The sequence below is a fragment of the Buteo buteo genome, chromosome 12 (assembly GCF_964188355.1).
Source record: "Buteo buteo chromosome 12, bButBut1.hap1.1, whole genome shotgun sequence".
NCBI classification, from domain to species: Eukaryota; Metazoa; Chordata; class Aves; order Accipitriformes; family Accipitridae; genus Buteo; species Buteo buteo.
In genome coordinates, this window is record NC_134182.1 from 4,785,777 (window position 1) to 4,791,656 (window position 5,880).

Here is a 5,880-nt window from a genome sequence, read left to right on the forward strand (position 1 = left end):
CTCTCTCACCTCAACAGAGATTTACAAAGAGCTTCTCCTCTTTCCTCCAAATTATTGTCAAGAGAAACGGCAGGCTGCAGAGCACTTTTGCTGCCTAATTGGCCATTCAGTCCTTTCAAAAATCCAGCCGTTCGCTTGGAGAGCTGAAGGATGCTGATCTCTTCTGAAAGGCCTGGCCTTGGTTGTGCTGAACAAGGTGAGATCCAAAAAAATCCGTGGTGACTGGTTTGTTGCCTAACAGTCTACATGAACTTGGAGGTGGGTTTTGTATTCAGAAATTATCCTTTGTAGGGCCTTGGAAATATTACAGAGCTGCTTCTCCCTGAGTTGTAGAATACTGTCTTTCCATTATTAAAATGTATTAAAAATCCTTTGCATGCCGAGACACTGACTGAGATTTCCCTGCGCAAAGCAATAACAGAAAACAAATTAGCAAAACCAATGCAGGAAGAACATAATCCACCAGAGTGGAAGGTTTGCCCATAAAATGTGGTTTCATACTGCCAAAGACCTAGATGAAAATAAGTCGTCTGAATACAGAACAAACTGCACAAGATATTGGGTGCCTTCAGCTTCCATTGACGTTACCGGCAAGTGAGAACACGTTAATGTGCTCAGGATCCTCACAGCACTATGCAGGATCAGGCCTTTTGAAACTGGCTATTCATCACATTTAAATTGAATGTAATTGTCAGGGCTGAATAGCTAATTAGATTATTCTCTGTCTCTCTCAGTGAGAAAAGTGAAAGTGAGAAAGCATAGTTAGATTATCACCAGGCCTCAGGAAAAAAAAAAAAAAAAAGGCCGTTGCATAACTATTCATAAATTAGCAGGAAGAATGCAGGAATCTCTTGATTTAAACAGCAATTGTCTTCTGTTTCTCTTAAACTCATGGAAATATTCTCCTAGTAAAACCACCTCTTCAGTTAATAGTAGTCCTGTTTCAATACAGCTTAGCATCCCCCAGCAGTTAGACCTAGCAAGTCAAAACTTGCACATGGCTGACTCCTACCTCTCACCCTGACTTGATTTTTTGATTTTGAGCTTGGGAGTCCATGAAAGGGTTCCCAAAGGATTCCCAGGTTTATCTCATCAGCTTCTTCGGCTCTGCTCTCATGAAAACCCGAGTGCTACTTATACAGCCCAGCTACCTGGGTTTCAGCCCAAGACTCAAGACGGATCACCTGCTAGCCAACCCATAAAACGACTTGGTTTTCAACCCCGCTGGCTGCAGTAGGCAACTCATGCCTTCAAGCCCAGCTACAAGCCCGCCTGTTTTCTCTCTCCCCTCCCCAAAAGGTCACCCTGAGAGAGACAGGAGACAAGAAAGTAGAAATGGCTGTTTGGGTCACCGAGCTGGTCTTTTGCTTTGAAACCCACAAAAGCACTCTGAGAGGATGAGGAGACATTAGTAACATCTAAGGCTCCGTGGAAACACATACTTTTCCCCTAATACTTTGTAGTTAGTATACTTTTTGCTGTCTCGATGTGTCATCACGCTAAGTAGGGTACCGGGAAGAACTTGCCCTCCATCTCAAAGTACCCAGACTTCTAACTTAGAAAACTGGCATATTCACTTACGTTATGCATTATGACTGAAGCCCTTGCCTACAATGCTACCAACGCTCTGATTGCATAGACTACCAGTTACCTCATCCATTTCTTTTAACTACAAACTAATACCAAAGCAGAGACTGTACCCTTAAATGCAGTAGGAGGTACAAGTGAAGAAGAGAACCATCTCATTGCCTGTGCAGTTTCCTGAGCACCCAGACTAACCATAAGGCCACTCATTGAAAAGTAAGTTCCCTGGCACACATTACAGATCAAAAACTAAACCATACTGGGCTGTATAAAGAGCAGCACAAAGACATCTGCACATTAATCCCAGCTGCAGTAACGGTTATAAATCTATTTGTCTTTGGTCACTGTCAAGGTAGAAAATACATCCAGCTATTCCAAACCAGCTATACATTTCAGGTCAGGGACTGTATGGCACGTTTACAATCCAATTGCAAGAGACACTTCCAAGTAATTACTTGAGACATTTCCATGCCAATATAGTGGTAAAAAGCTCCTAAATTACATAATTGTGAGTTTTTTTCCTCAGCAGTTATTTGCTGCAAAGCCAAGGGGGAGGTGTATGAGTGAAGCTTGTATTGAAACCAAGAATGTAGCTGTGGAGGTCTTCGTATCCCTGAAGAAGTGGTCTTGCTAACTGGCTTGTAAGTCACATGGTCAAACCATGGTTGAGAATTTAAGGATTTTACCCATAAAAGAAAAAAAAGAACCACTCCCTTGAAAGGACTAACAATAACTGGGCTGTTTAAGTTTTAATATTAAACTTTATTCTTTAATAATGAGACGTGATGTTCAGTGTTACAACAATTTTCAGACAATGGTTTAATTAAACATTTAATGAATGCATCTCCTTTCTTTGCACGAGCTTCACTCTAAACCACCAAGCTAATAATGTAAACATCACTGTTTGATTATTAAAATAATCGCTTTCACAAACACCCATCTCCTGGCAAACAAAATGGCCGGCACCTTGCATACAATGCACCCACAGTGCAGGGGTCCAATTTTAGCGTAAAACCCAATTTACAGTTGGCCATCAGCTTTTAAAGAAAATCCTAGGCAAATGGTTTTAAAGCCAGTGGTATTTTCACCAAATGCCTGGAGATGTGATTCAATTAATCAAGCAAATTTATAAAAACATCATTCATTTAGCCAAACGACTGCCTTTAGGATTTTCCCCCAAGCAGAGATGCAGCAGCAGCTTCAGGACGTTTCCTCAAAGAAACTCTGGTGTCAGGATCAGATTAACCAAACCTGTGACCTTCCTTTAAGCCAAAGTCCTGTAGCTGTGGAGGATTTGTATCCAGCTAATGGAGTTTTTCTAGGAGTTAGTTGCTTTGGAAAGGACTATACAGGAAAAAATGTAGATGGACATTTCTTCCCCCCCCCCCCCCAGCTTTATAACCAAAGAATTGAGTATTTTTGCAAAATGGTGACAAATTTTCAAGACTCCAAGTAAAAAAACCTTAGTGAAATGAGTTGTCAAAACATTTTGAAAATCTGTCAACAGCTCTAATTCTTAGAAACCATGATTCGGTGATGCTTGAAATATTGTCTTGTCCATGCTGAAGCAGCTAAACCATGTTCCTCGCTGCTTCAGCTTAGCTTTTTTTCTTTGTGGAAAGTTACCGGTATGCTTTCATATCTATTATGTGCTTCTTCAAGCTAATCGGCATCCCACCAGCGTCATCCTTTCATCGGCAGGACATCTCCAGAAAGGTCAGCACAGGCTCCAGAGTCAGTCGGCTTCTACCGCTTGGAAAAGATTCGGTCCTGTCACCCAAGGAAATAGCCAATTTTTCAGTCTCCTCCTATGGTCCAAGCCATCACCCAAGAGGGGACAATGCATGGCATGGTGAGAATATGAGTTACACAAACTTTTCTAACCATCTTCCCACCAAAAACTTCACTGGCCTTTCACAGTAGGTGAAATTGCTGAGAACTCCAGAGAACTGGACCCTCATTTTTTAAAAAAAAAATTTTTCAACAGGAAAAAAAAAAAAAAAAAAAAGGAACAGTCTTATCTCCCCTGCAAACACAAAAATACCAGGAATCCAAATCCCAATATCCAACTGCAGCAACATAATTCCCATGTATTCAGGTAAATTAGCTTGGATTTACAGCATCTGATACAGTAGATAGCATGTAATCATTCCTGGATTACCGGAGTGGAAATTATTTCTAACTATAGCCATTGGCACTAAATGGTCCATATCTGACCTATTATATTAAGCCCTTGACTATCCATGGGAGACTTCCCGCTTGTTTTGATGGGCTTTTGATTAGGTCTGATATACTTCCCCCCCACCTTTTTTTTCATGCTTCTTTTGTCCTTGAGATCTGCTATTACTTCCCACAGCTATTGGGTTTGTGATTTATTGGTTCAATTATTTTATTTTTATTTGGTTTTAGTATTTATAATGGGACACAACTGACACTTTGAAATAGGAGCCACTTTTTTTCTTAAGGGTTGCACGTGGTATTGGTTGCCTTGAGCACAACAGGAGATTGGAAATCTTCTTTGATACTTCTGGACACTTTCCTTCCACCTCTACAGAACAGAATGCTTTAGCACAAAAGCAATACTGGCAAAAAGCAAAGTTGAAACATGTTAGTGGCGATCAAAACATGATATTTGAGTACTTTGTAAACTGAGTTGTTGTGTTTTATCTGTGGGCTTTTCCTAGGAAGCACAGGTGTAAATCCAAGGCATTTTCTTCACCTGGTGAGTACAAACAGTCTGTTAGGAAGGGAGGAAATTCTCCTGCTGCAGATGTGGACAGAAGATAACTGCCAGTAACATCAAATCTCAGGGCAGAGCAAAATCTCTCAGATCCAAAATAAGAAATAAATGGGCAAAGAACAGCTATGGAGAAGTCCTAGCAATGGTAAATATCCATTTGCTAAAAGGCATCAAGTAGCTACCTTGAGGCAGCAAGGATTTTGCTGTACAAAAAAATATAAAACCTAGGTTAAAAAACCCACATAAACCAGGGAACAAACTCCCGTGAGACTGGCACTGGCAGTTGCAAACTGCGGGGAGTATTTGCTCTTCCAAGCCCAGATCTTTCCTACACGTGTTACCATCCCCTGCACACACGTTTGCAGGACTGGCATCACTCCCATCCTCTTTGCAAGGCTTTATCGGTGTGGATTCTCTCTTTTTCTTTTTTTTTAAATATGAATGTTATTATTTACTACAAGTTTCACAGGAAAGGACTGCAGTTCTTGCTGCAGCCTAATGGATAAGAAAGGATATAGTGTTTGTTCCAAGCCAAACAGCAAAGAAAGAATCCACCGGCTTGGGAAAAAAAAAACAAAAAAAAATCACCTTTCAGACACTAGCTAAGATTGAATGGGCATTTGGCACCGAACCCAAAATTTATCATTTTCTTGGGTCTAACTTTGTGCAGCCCGGAGACTGGAGTCAGATGAGAAACACCAACGGGTGCGCTTAGAAACGCCTGAAATTAATTAATTAGCGCTCCACCGACCACCCCCAGCTCCCTCACAAGCCACTTCTCTGGGCGCCGGCCACGGAGAAGAAGGTTTTAAAGCTACAAAAAAAAAAAAAAAAAAAACAAAACCAAACCAACCAACCCTCCGCAACGGCAAGGCGCATCGCACCCATGATGGAGAAGGGGGAGCAGCCTGCCTTTGCCGTGTCCCCCCCATTCCCGGGCGTAGCCGGGGCGGGCTGGGCAAGGCAGGGCAAGGCAAAACAAGGCAGGGCAAGGCAAAACAAGGCAGGGCAAGGCAGGGCAGGGCAAGGCAGGGCAAGGCAGGGCCGCTCCGCCCCGTCCCTCCCCCGGGCCGGGCCCGGCGGCACCCCCGGGGGCGCGGCACCGGCGCCCCGGCCCCGGCCGGAGGGGCGGGCGGGCGGCAGCAGCGGCATCATCTTGGGGGGCCTTGTGGGGAGCCTTCCCGCCGGGGATGCGGTTCCCCGTGGGGCCGCGCCGCACGCTCCCGCCCTCCGCCCGCCGTCGACCGGGCGCCGCTCGGAGCCTCCGCCTCCCCGCGGCGGTTTCCCCCGCGGCGGGGCCGCCGCCGCCGCCGCCGCCCCGCATGGCCAGAGCCAGCCGGCCGGGGCCGCAGCAGCCCACGGCCCCGGGGGCGCGGGGCGTCGGGCTGAGGGCGGGCGGGCGAGGCCGGCGGCCCCGGGGTGCCGCCGCCGCCGCCACCGCCGCCAGCCGGGCGGGCAGCCCCGCCGGGGGATGAGTCAGAGCCGCGGCCCCTGCAGCGAAGAAGCCGCCGCCGCCGCCGTCGCCGCCCGGGGCTCGGCGCCGCGCCGCGGCCCGG